Here is a 13,783-nt window from a genome sequence, read left to right as displayed (position 1 = left end):
CCCTAAATGAATTATGTTGTGCTAAGTCTTCAATCTAATACACTGTTCCATTGAAAAACATTACCAAAATCTTCAAAGCATAGTTATTTCTTTAAGATAGATTACTAGACATATATGCTACATAAAAGGATATTTATCTAACCTATCCCATCTTTTATCCCACTTTTAAGACTTCTGATACATATGAAACTACTGGTCAGGATGGCTGTAAGAATTACCAGTTCTATCAACTGCACCCACACTAAATTATTTTATAATGTTAGTTTGACTTAAACCACTATTTTGTGTTTTAGCAATTGAAAAAGAAAAAAAGGGGGGGCAGTGACTATATAAAATAATCTTTGTGCTTATGTGCTAAGGTATAAGTAAGTTAATTTACTCACAAGAGCAGTTCTCCTCCAAGAGAAAATGACAAAGGATACAATCCCAAAGAAAACAGTGAATACTACAGGCTTCCATGGTAGTCCATAAAAATCAGGCCCAGGTTGAGTATCATCAGGCAATGTAGTAAACAGCTTAAACAGACAAATTAGAAGAAATGGGAAACCTTAAATTCATAACAAAACAGTCACAAAGAATCATGGCAATTCTAAACCAACTTCCTCATCAGAAATCCACCTCCTCAATATTTTCCAATAGCTTCTTCAAGAGAGAGGATACTGGCAGTCTCATATTTTTTGTTTGCTTCCAGTGTTTTCAAGTATAATGAATCTAAATACTTTTTAAAAATATTTATTTATGTATCTTTAGTTTTAGGGTGGACACATTGTTTTGTTTTTATATGGTGCTGAGGATCGAACCCAGTGCCTCATGTATGCTAGGCAAGCGCTCTACTGAACCACAACCCCAGCCCGAATCTAAATATTTTAAATTGAGCATACATTTCCAGTTTGTAACAGGCCCTATATCATCACATTGTCTAACACCTGGCTAGAATCCCTCTGGATCATTCTTTTCTCTTAGATAACCTGGTTTTTATAATTTAAAATATTCATTTAAGACAAAACTTAAATATATGAAAGAACTAATTAATTTTATGGCAACAAATAAAAACAATGACGATATATGTATAAGATTTTAAATCTTACTTCCATTCCACTCTTATATACAGATACGTGACATGTAATTTCAGACAACTCTTGAAAACTGGCTTAGATAAACTTCTCTGAATTTAACATCCTTCTATAAAATTCAGAGCCTAATTTTAAATGGTTGCTCAAAGGCAGTGCAGTAAACACCTGCCTACTCTTCCCTGTTTTCACCGCCCTCTACACGTAATAGGAGATAACTGTCACTTGGGCCCAATTCCCCAGCAGTCTCCTTAGGGAAAAGACCTGTAGTAACATTAGCTGTTTGGATTGTTGGCTGCATTTCAGAACATACCATGAGGTTGTCACCTCTATTCCGTCAAAAAAAAAGTGCAAGTGGGGAAAGCTCAAGTACACTCTCACCGGTCTCGCTTAACCATACAGTCACGTCCTGCCTGCCTTGGGCCTGACACACTCCATTTCTCCGTCGCCACGACAGTCAGTGCACCCACTCTGCCAGAACTCAGCCACCCGACAGGGGTCCCAGGAGCTCTGGGTCCCCCAGGGAAACAGTGACAGAAGGCACAGTGGCAGGTACTGAGTCCATGGTGTAGGGACAGCTGAGTGGAAGCGACGCTTCCCTGCAGAACAGCACAGGACCCTCTCTTTCACCGTTTCCTACTTCAGTAGGACCCAGCGCAGGGGGCAGGTACTGGGAGTGAACTTTGCCTTCCTCCACCACAGGCGCTTTCCGCCCAAGGCACGTGAAACCCGTCATCAGAGAAAGCCCCTGGGTGGACTGCAGTGAGCAGACAGAGGATGCTGAGGGGCGTGGCGGGGAGCGGGAAGAACCAACTGTGGAGCCCGGCGGGGGACAGCGCCAGTAGAGCCAAGCGGAAGAGTCCAAATGAAAGGACTCCAGAAGGAAAGAGGCTCACCTGTCCCCGGAACTAGGAGAGGACCGGCGATTTAGAAGGCCCTGGAGGAAGCCAGGGAACTAGCAGAAGGGGATTATAGGCAGAGACTAGGAAAAAGGAGAAAGTCAGGCCTCCCAGCCCCTCCCAGAGCAAAACCCTTTTGTCAACGTGTTGAGACACCAGGTACCTACCTGGCCCAAAAGTGCAGACAGAAGAGGAGAAGCTTCTCCTGCTCCCTTCTAAAAGACTACTGCTGGGCTTTCCTTCCCTGCTCACTCTAGTCCTGTTACTTTCTCCAATTGTGGATGACACTCTTTTTAAAAAAGCCTAACCCTAAGGAATCATGTCATTATCACCCCACGCCGGTGGCTTCATTTCTGGATGCCACATTTTAGGGTTGCATGACTTGTGGAAAAGAACAGAATCATGAATAGCCCGAAAAGCACGTGCTAAAAATTGAAGAAACTGGGGACATTTAACTTGGGGAGGAAATGAACATCTGTGGATCTTTAAAAATCTGTCGTCAAGTTGAATATAGTCAATTCAAAAGAACAAGAATAAGCAGGAAAGCACTGAAAAAGAAGAGCAATGAAGGGTACAGGGAGGGCAGACTATATAATTAATTCATGTACCCTCGTCCAAGCCCAGGAATACATAGAGATTGTGGGACAGAATAGAGAATCCAGAAACAGAACCAACTGGACATTTGGGGTACAATAAAAGTTAGTTTGGGGAAAGTAGACTTTCTAATAAGTAGCGTTACCACATGGAATATTATAAAATTGGATTTTTCTCTACTTATTCAAAAGATAAACTACAAATGGATAAGAAACATGAATGTAAAAATAGAAAATAAACAAGTACTAGAAAATATTAAGTGAAATTTTCTATGTATTATGAGTGGGCAAAACCTGCCTCATTGAAAAAATCTTTCCTGGCTGTATCTAAACCTGCTACACACACACACACACACACACACACACACACACACACACACACACGCAGTTTGACAATGACAAACTGAGAAAAAATATTTGCAACATATTATTGTCCAAAGAATCATGTTCCTGAAATATAAAGAACATTATAAATAAAATGGCCAGCAAACCTATACAAAAATGGGCTGAAGAAATAAACAGATCTCAGGAAAAGAAATGCAAATAGCTATAACATATGGAAACATGCTCTGCTTAGCTCATAATGAACAAAATACAAATTAAACCACACCAAGACACCATTTCTCACTTGCATTGGCAAGATCCAAACGTTTGACAACATACTCAGTAGGTGAGAGAATGTGGGGGAATACAAATTCTCAGACACTGCTAATAAGTATACAAAATGATACAACCCTTATGAATGAGATTTGGCAACATCTCCCAAAACTGCTTATATATTTACCTATTAACTCAACAATCCCACTTTTTTTTTAACTTTTTCAGTGCTGGGGAAGGGTATCTTGGGCAAGTGCTCTACTGCTGAGCTATAGTCCATCAGCCCTAATTTCTAAAGATACTGGGAATACAACAACAAATGTTTAAAACTTGTATGTACAAAACTATGTTATTCAAGCATTAATTATAACAATACAAGATGGTCACAAAAGGCTGAAACAACCGTCATCAATGAAAGTTGTTGAATAAACCAAAGAAGAAAATAATTTTAAATACTGCTAAGAGCTGGTTTCCGGAATACATTTTTTAAAAATGAAGTAGAGAAAAATATTTATAGAATACTATTTGTATCTTAGAAAATGAAAAAAGATGAATATATTATTTCTTATAGCTTTGAGGTAAAACTGACATGCAATAAATTACATGTATTTAAAGTGTGCAATTTGATGAATTTTAACATGAAATTATAAAATCACCATTATAATCAAGATAATATACACATCCTTTACTTCCAAAAATATTCTCATTCTCTAGGTAATTTTGCCCTTTGTCACCCCTCTTTCTTGCCCCCCACGTTCCCATTCCTCCAGCAAAATGTCTTATCTTAATAGATTGCTTTGTATTCCTCAAGTTTTATGTGTATGGGATAATATATTGCATTTTCTATGGCTTCTCTTATTCAGCATAATTTGAGATTCATCTACATCAGTTTATCTATCATCTATTTTTATTGCTGAGTAGCATTTCATTACATGTACATACCACAATTTGTCTATCATCTATTGATAGACATTTGGATTTTTTTCCAGTTTGGGGCTTTTACAAATAAAATAGCCAAGAACACTGATATAAAATTCCTCCTATTGCTATATAACTTATCTTTTCTTTGGAAAAGAATGGTTGGATATGACTGGTGTATGTTTACCTTTTTAAGAAGGTGATTCTAGCACTTTATATCCCCACCAGATGTGTACCCATCCAGTTCCTCCATCTCTTCTCCAACCACTCAGCACAATTGTCTTTAATATTAGATATTTAATAAGTGTGTAGTGGTAACTCTTATGCTTCAAAATTGCATTTCCCTGATAATTATGTCAAGCATTTTTAATGTATTTACTATCTGTTTATCTTCTTTGATGAAGTGTTATTTTACAGGACTATATTTTTTTCTAATGCGTTCTAAGAGTTCTTCATATATCCTTGATGCAAGTCTTGATAAATGCTTTACAGTAATTTCCTCCCAGCTTGTGTTTTGTCTATTTCATTGACTTCAAAGTGTATTTTGAATTACAGAGGTTTTAGTTTGATGAATCCCACATTGTCAAATCCTTTTTAATGCTTTTGTTGTCAAATTTAAGAAATCTTTGCCAAACCTAAGTTCAACAAAAATTTTTCTCTTATTTTTTTTCCTAGAGGTTTTGTAGTTTTGAGTTTAATATTTAAGTCTGTGAGTTAATTCAGGTGTCTAATGCAAGGCATGGATCAATATTTTGCATATAAATATGCAGTAATTTCAGTACCATTTGCTGAAAAAACTTTCCATTCTCTACTTGTCTTTCCATCTTTGTCAATGACTGTTGCCATATATATTGTGTATCTATCTCTGAATTCTTGGCTCTGTTTCAATATGTTTTGTCTGCAATCCTGATTACTGTAGCTTTAGAATATTTTTTTTCCTCTTTGTATGGTACTAGGGATTGAACACAGGACCTTGCATATGCTAGGCAAGTCCTCTACCACTGAGCTACATCCCCAGCCCTAGATTAAGTCTTGAAGCCACGTTGCAATCAGCTTGTCATTTTCTACAAAACTCTGCAGGGATTTTGATTGGAATAATGTTGACTCTGGTGATTAAACTGGGATGAATGGACACCTTAGTCTTCTGACTCATAAATTAGGTATATCTCTCCATTTAGGTTCTCTTTAAATTCTATCAGCAATATTTTATAGTTTTTAATATATACATTTTAGTTTTTGCCACGTTTATGTTTAAATACTTCATATTTTTATTCTATTGTACATGGAAATCTTTAAAATTTCAATTTCTAATTATTCATTGTTAATATATAGAAAATATAATTGCTTTTAGATGTAAATTTTATCTGTCAACCTTACAATAGCTTTTTTCTAGATCATACCAGATTGTATCTATATATATTCATGTTATCTGAAAAGAAAGAGAATTTTATTTCTTCCTTTCCAATCTGAGTGCATTTTATTTCTTTTTCTTGCCTTAGTATACTAGCTATTTCCTTACTGCACCCCAGTACAATGCTGAATAGATGTAATGAGAGTAGACATCTCTGTTTGGTTTCTGATCTTGGGGAAAAGTATTCAATCATCAACCATTAAGTATGAGGTTAGCTGCATTTTTTCAGAGGATGTTTTAAGCTCCCTTCTATTCCTAGTTTGTTGTTTGTTTTTCTACATCAATAATCAATGCTGAGGGGCTGGGGTTGATACTCAGTGGTAGAGCACTTGCCTAGCATGGGTTCAAATCTCAGCACCGCATAGAAATAAGTGAATAAAATAAAAGTTAATCAACATCTAAAAAATTTTTTTAAATAATAATCAGGGCTGATTTTTTTTTTTACATGTCGATGCGATTTATTGTCACCTACTTGTACATGCACACAAAATACCAATATAATTTGGCCAATATTACTCCCCAACATTTCCCCCCTCTGCTATATTTTTTAAATGCTTGTTTTGTATCTCTCGAGCTAAACACAAAGATTGTGCTTTTAGGTACATCAATGTGGTAAATTTCATTGATTTTCAAATGTTAAATAAATTTTGGATTCTTGATATAAATCCCCATCATCCGTCTAGTTTTTGTCTATGATGTATTTTCCTTTTACATATTGTTGTATTTGACTTAAATTTTTGTTTAGAATTTCTGTACAGATTCATTGGAGATCCCATGAGAGGTATGTGGTTTTCTTTTCTTATTATATCTTTGTCTTGGTTTGGTGTAGTGATAACACTGGATTCATAGGAGAACTATTTCCTTGCTTTAATATTCTACAAGGGTTTAGTATTATTACTACTATTAGGAATTAGTATCATTTCTTCCTTACAGGTTTAATTGGATCACCAATAAAGCTATCTTGGTCTTATATTTTTTTCTTTGAAGAAAGGTTTTTACCTATACCTTCAATTTCTTTAATAGTCAACAAGGTTTATTAAATTGTCTGTTTTTCTTGAGTGAACTTTTGCAATTTGTGGCTTAAATAAAATTTCTTCATTTCATCTAAATTGTCAAGTTAATTAACATAAACTGTTCATAATATCCCCATTATCAGTCTAGTATCTGTGAAATCTGTAGTGATATCCCTTCTCTGATTGCGAATATTGGTAACCCGTGTCTCCTCTTTTATTTCCCTCACTAGATGTTGATCAATTTTATTCATCTTAAAGAACTAGCTTTGGGTTTCATTGATTTTCTTTTATTTTCCTTTTTTTAAAATTTTACTGACTTATGGTCTTTATTATATCTTTTTTTCTTGCTTACTTGGAGATTAACTTATTTTTCCTTTTCTAGTTTCTCATAGTAGGAACTAAGTCAATGACTGGAGACTTATTTTTTAATAAAGCTATCTTGGGCCTGGTAGTGCTATAAGTTTTCCAATAACACTTTAGTGACATTGCACAAATGGATATGTTGTTTTCAGTTTTATTCAACTCAAAATATGAATTTCTTCTCTGATTTATTTGACTAAAAAATTATTTAGCAGTGGGGGCTAAGGTTGTAGCTCAGTGGTAAAGTGCTTGCCTCAACACCACATAAAAATAAATGTACTGTGTTGTTCATTTATACCAAATATATATATATATATATGACAGATAGATACAGATATACATATAGATATAGATAGATAGCAGATAGCAGCCTGGCACTTAAGTTTTCAAATATTTGAGAATTTTCCAGATTTTTCCATTATTGATTTCTCATTATTGTGTTCAGAGAATAAGCTTTGCCTGACTTTGAATACTTTTATATTTACTGATAATTTTTTTAAGATCCAGAATATAGTTTATCTTGGTAAATGTTCCATGTGTACTAAGCTCCTTGGGGGTTTTCTATAAATGTCAATTAATTTCAAATGGATGGATTGATTATGTCATTCACACTTTCTACAACCTTACTTTTATTTTTCGTTTTCTGCCAATTGCTGAGGAGAGGATATTGAAATCTCTAAATGTAATCTATAGGATTCATCATTTTCCTCATAATTCTATCAATTTTGATACTTCATGTATTTTGAAGGTCTAATATTAAAAGTACAAGCATTTAGGTTTATTATATAATCTTGACTGATTCGTTTATCATTAGGAAATAACTTTCTTTAGTCCTGATGATATATTTTGCCCCACAACCTCTTTTGGTTTAATGTAGCTACTCCAGATTTCCTTTGACTAGTGTTTAACATGAGATACCTTTTTCAATCATTTTAATTTTGACTTCTTTGTGTCTTTCTATTTACAGTGTTATTCCCTTAGACATCTATTTGGGTCTTGCTTCTTTAGGCAATATGACAATCTCTGTTTTTAACTGATGTATTTAGATACTTTCCACTTAATAGGATTACTGCCGTGCATAGGTGTAAGCTTAATATAATCTTCTATTTGTTCCTTCTGTTCTTTGTTCTTTTTCTTTTCTTTCTGTCTTCTTTTGCAGAAATACCACTATCGGTATTTTTAGTGATTCCTCTATTGGCTTATTAAGCTATAACTCTGTTTTCTGATCTTAGTGCTTCAGGGTTTAGAATATACATCTCTAATTTGTCACAATCTACCTTCAGATGATACTATATTACTTCACATATTCAATAAGAACATTACAATAGTTACTACCCTTCTGAGATTTATACTGTTGTCATGTATTTTACTTTACATGTTTTCTAAGTCCCATACTACACTGATATTTGTCTTTAAACAGTCAATGACTTTTTAAAATGTTCAAATAAGAAAAATTATTTTAAATATTTATGCACACAGTCACCATTTTCAGTGTTCTTTACTCCTTTATTCCATTATTTCCATCTGCTGTCTTGGTGCAAGTGTAGGTGAATTCTTTCAGCTTGTATGTCAGTACAAGTCTTCATTTTAGAAAGATATTTCACTGGGCATGATATTATCGGCCAACATTATTACTCTTCAAATATATTAAAGGTATCACTCCACTATATTCTCTTATGCCTAATTTCTGACAAGAAATCTGATGTCATCCTTAGTTCTTCTCTACATAAATGTCTTCTCTAACTACTAAGATTGCTCTTTATCACTGGTTTTGAGCAATTTATTTATGATATAATATACCTTGATATAGCTTTATTCATGCTTTTTGTACTGTAGTCCCATTTAATATCTTGGATCTGCAGATGTACAGTTTTCACAAATTTTTGGCCATCATTTCTTAAAATATTTTTCTGAATACCTCTCATAGCTCAACTTGAAACTGTCCCACAGCTCACTGATGCTCTGGTTCACTTTTCTTTAACAGAAGAAATTTTCCCTGTTTCATTTGGGGTACTTCTCCTGCTATGTCCTCAAGTTCACTAACAATTTCATCACAATGCTTATTCTGGCATTAATCCCATCCACTGTGTTTATCATATATTTTCAACTCTAGAAGTCTGATTTTCTTAAAATATATCTTCTATATCTCTTTTTACCTTTTTAACACACGAAATATAGTAGTAATGACTTTTTTAAAAATGCCATTACCTCATTCTAACATCTCCGATAGTTCTCAGTTGGCTTTGATTGGATGATTCTTCTCCTCATCATTGTGGATTGTATTTTTCTTGCTTCTTTGCATGCCTGGTAAGCTTTGATTCGATGCCATACATTACGAATTACTATTCTTAATATTTCGTATACAATTAAATTACTGGAAACAATTTGATTCTCTTGGGTCTGAATATTTGTTAGGTATGACATAAATTGTAATAGTCAGTCCGAGGTAACACCCTTCTGATTATTCTACCCAACTTCCTTAGATAGTTTTTTCCAGGTGCTATTCTGTTCCCTGTGTTAAGACCTGTTCCTTCTAATCACTTAAGATGGTTTCTCTGACTTGCTAAGCAGTTTCATCACACTTATGTGCAGATCAATACCCTGCTGAACACTCAGAGAGCCTTTCACAGATTTCCAGAATTGTCTCTCAATGTAGCAACCTTCTTTTGGTACTCCACCCTGTGAATTCTAGTCACTTTGGTTTTCCTGGAATCTCAGCACCATCTCTCAATACATGGTATCCTCTGGTTCTGCCTGACTTCCCCTTCTTTGTCATGGCTTGGGAATCTCTTAACATAGTAAAAGCTGGGGCAACTAAAGAGCTCATAGCATTTGTTCTTTATGTTTCCAGAATCATTCTTTGTTGCTTGATCTTCAATGTTACTGGATCTTAAAATTTTATATGTTTGTGGGTTTTTTTCATATTTATTTTAGTTGTTTCAGTTGGGAAGGTGAAGCCAGTACCTATATAAAGCTATCATAGCTAGATGTAAAAATCATTTGCTTTTCTTTTTCTTTTTATGGTGCTGGGGATTGAACACATGGCCTCCTGTGTGGTAGGCAAGTGCTCTACCACTGAGCTGCATATCCCTTTTCTCATTTGCTTATTTTTTTAATAGCAGAATGCATAATGAAATAAATTTTAAAAGTTAACTATAAAAGAGAGTAATATCAGGGTAGACAGAACTGGGACAAAAGCTAGAGTTCTTTCAAAATCAGGCAGGAGAATCACAAGTTCAAAGCTAGCCTCAGCAACTTAGCAAGTCCCTACGCAACTTAGTGAGAACTATCTCTAAATAAAAAATAAAGAGCCTAGGTATGTGGCTCAGTGGATAGGAGCCCTGGGTTCAATCACCAGTACCAGAAAACAGAAACAACTTATTTTCACAAATTAACTTTGGCTCTTCTAAATATTTAAATAATTGTAAAATAAATAAAAAAATCTTTAAAAATTAACACCTAAATATTGAAAGCAAAAATGAAACAACCTGTGATATCATGTTGGTGACAAACCACAGAAATGAATTATTTCAAACATACCTTAGTGGGATATAGCTTAAAGACAAGAGAATTTCATTTCATTTCAGGAATACATTTCTGAAAGTATTTTAAACAACATAAATATAGTCGTGTGTTGCTTAATAATGGGAATAAATTCTGAAAAACACATCTTAGGCAATTTCAGTGTGTAAACATCATTGAGTATACTTATACAAACCTAGAAAATATAGCCATTTCCACACGTAGGTATTCATATATGGTATATCATCGCTTTGGGGATAAAAACCTATAAGATATTATTATACTGAATTCTGTAGACAATTGTAACATTGTAAATGTTTATATATCTAAACATATCAAAACACAAAAAAGATTAAAAATACTAGGTGTCAAGAATTTTCTAGCTCCATTATTATGCACTAATGACCAAAATGTCATTAAGTGGCACAAGACTGTAAACAATTATATTTATGTCATTGAAAACTGGAACTCCAACCTCAGAGAAAGAAAACACAAATCTAAGATAGATGAAGTGAAGTAAAATCTCTCTAACATCCTGAATTTTCATGGGAATTATCTAAATGACATGATCAAAAATCCCCACATATTTCTGAGCTTTGTTCACTAAAATGGCTTACAAATGACAGTCAATTTGAGCAATAAGCAATCCTAGTACTTGGAATGTAGCCTCTAAATATCATTTCCTATTGAAAGAAACCAAAGTTCTTTTAGAGAAATAGTTCCTTCAAGGTCTGGATAGGAAATGTTTAAGATGAACTTGGAACATCTCATAGTTCAAAAGCAAGGGAAACAGGTAACAATGACCACTAGGTGGTGGCAAAGGGTCCCAGGAGCCAAGATAAAGAGGCTTCTACAAGGCAAAAGGGGGAGAAATTGAGCATCAGATAAGAACAATTACTATTCCTAACTGGATTAAACACACCAAATATTTTTAAATGCATGACATCATATTGACTCTTAAATAAAAGTTAAAAAGATTTCAAAAGCCCCTTTGGCTATCATTTGATAATGCTAGAATAATACCTTACTATTCTGAAAAGTGTTTAAATGAAGAAAAGGAATCAAATGTTTATCTCCTGCCTTAACTATACAAACCGAATATCTGTGTAAAGAATAATCAATCATAGCCAGGCGCTGTGGCACACACTTGCAATCCCAGTAGCTTGGGAGGCTGAGGAGGGAAGATAGCAAGTTCAAAGTCAGCCTCAGCAAAAGTGAATTGCTAAAGCAACTCAGTGAGACCCTGTATATAAATAAAATACAAAATAGGGCTGAGGATATGGCTCACTAGCCAAGTGCCCCTGAGTTTAATCCCCAGTACCAAAAAAAAGAAAGAATAATCAATCATAAATTTTTATTTGTATAGGCATCCCAGCCTTTAAATGAAGAAAGAAAAATCCCAGCAATTCAGACCATTGCTATTTTGAAACCTGTAATATATTAGCAAATCTCACCAAGGTCACTGTTGACTAGTAGTCAACATCAAAGGAGAGGACATGCAGATGTCAATGCAATATTTCCTATTAAATTTTCATAAGAAACAGAATTGAACCTAAACATGACTACCAATTTCCAAGAAATATAAAGCAACAGAGAGAGACTGAGGTTGTTAGCTCAGCACTTGCCTAGAATGCATGGAGCCCGAGGTTCAATCCCCAGCACCACCAAAAAAAAAAGGCAATAGAGAAAACAGGTTAAATTGTTGTACCAGGGGGATGTCATTTATTCACCCAAACTACAATATATCCTAGAAGTCCCACAAACATATTTTTTTCAATTATTGCAAAAAGTTACAACAAAAGGAGAAATCAATAGAGAGTAACTTATATGAGACTTGTTCTCCCACTGAAAGCAACCAGAAAGTTGGAATATATATATTGGTACCAGGGATTGAACTCAGGAGCACTTGATCACTGAGCCACATCCCCAGTCTCAGCCCCATTTTGTATTTTATTTAGAGACAGGGTCTCACTGAGTTACTTAGCACCTCACTTGTGGCTTTGAACTTGTGATCCTCCTGTCTCAGCCTCCCGAGCCACTAGGATTAAGGCATGTGCCATCATGCCCAGTCAAAAAAGATTTTTAAAGAGCTATTTTTCAGATAGAAAGCCACAAGGAACATGCAACTGTCACCCCTAAGAGCAGGAGAACAAATAGGTGAGCATTCTACCTGGAGGCACCCTCTAGACCTCAGTTTGAAAAGGGGAACACAAATGGGGCACAACAGTCTCACTGAGGAGAGAGAGACCAGAGTTCCAGGAGATTAAGCAGCCAAAAATATGTAGAGAAAACTACCAGAAACATGGGAGCCACAAAGAAAACGAGTTCTAGAAATCTGCATGGAGGCGGTCTTCAGTTTGGGGCTACATTCTAAGCAGTACCTGTGAGGGCCAAGAACAACTATAAGCTAACCAATCCCACAGTTGGCACTGAGCTGGGAGAAGTCTGGATTCCAGCTAGCCAGAGAGAGTTGACGTACAAAAACAGTATGGTCAACAAGCTCATGAAGAAGTATTTGATCCTGGCATCATGGCACATATCTGTAATCCCAGCAATCAATCCCAGGTTGAGGCAGGAAGATCCCAAGTGTGAGGCTGGCAACTTATCAAGGGCCTAAGGAAGTTAGTGAGACCCTATCTCAAAAGAAAAAAAAAGTTCACTCAATATCATTAATTATCAGGAAATAAACTCACAAAAAAATACCCACTAGAATGGCCCAAGTGCTAGTGAAGATGAAGTCAAGTGGAAGTCTCCTAAATTGCTGGTGGAAGGATAAAATGATTGTGGTCATTTTTTAGCATGGCTTGACAGTATCACATAAGACAAAAACATACATTAAACGTAGGAGGCAATTGCACTCCTAGATATGAGTCCACTTATAGTGGCATATATATGAAACAGTACTGTAGGAAAAATGAATCTATAGTTTAAAAAAAAAGTTATCAATGGTTGCCTGGAACAGGTGGTGAAGGCACTCACTGGGAAGGATCCCAAGGAAACCCCTTTTCTAGTGAAAAAAAAAACTGTTCTATATCTTTATTATGGTAGTTTTTACATGGGTATCTACATTTGTTAAAACTCAGAGTGTGCTTGCTTTGGCAGCACATATACTAAAATTGGAACAATACAGAAAAAATCAGCATAGTCCCCGAGCAAGGATGACACCCACATTTGTGAAGTATTCCATAGTTTTGTGGAACCAACCCTTCAGCAGATGAATGGATAAAGAAACCGTGGTACATATATGAAATGGAATATTACTTATAGCATTAAAAGAGAAAAAAATTACGGCATCTGCGGGTGAATGGGAATATCAGGTTAAGGGAAGTAAGCCAATCCCCAAAACCAAAAGCTGTATGTTCTCTCTGAAAGTGGATGCTGACCCATAATGGGGGTGAGG

General features: G+C 35.3%; 1 non-coding gene and 1 pseudogene across 1 annotated transcript; one reads left to right on the top strand and one right to left on the bottom strand.

Annotated features, from left to right (window-relative positions):
• The window catches only part of LOC144364799 (transport and Golgi organization protein 1 homolog), a 150,034-nt pseudogene that overhangs the window by 18,630 nt on the left and 117,621 nt on the right, over positions 1–13,783 (bottom strand).
• On the top strand, positions 13,470–13,576 carry LOC144374753 (U6 spliceosomal RNA). Its single transcript, XR_013434068.1, has one exon. It is a non-coding gene; the product is annotated as a U6 spliceosomal RNA (small nuclear RNA).

This window comes from Ictidomys tridecemlineatus, unplaced genomic scaffold (genome assembly GCF_052094955.1).
Source record: "Ictidomys tridecemlineatus isolate mIctTri1 unplaced genomic scaffold, mIctTri1.hap1 Scaffold_85, whole genome shotgun sequence".
Classification (NCBI taxonomy): domain Eukaryota; kingdom Metazoa; phylum Chordata; class Mammalia; order Rodentia; family Sciuridae; genus Ictidomys; species Ictidomys tridecemlineatus.
The sequence above is the reverse complement of the archived record's forward strand: the minus strand, read 5'-3'. Positions and strand labels throughout refer to the sequence as shown.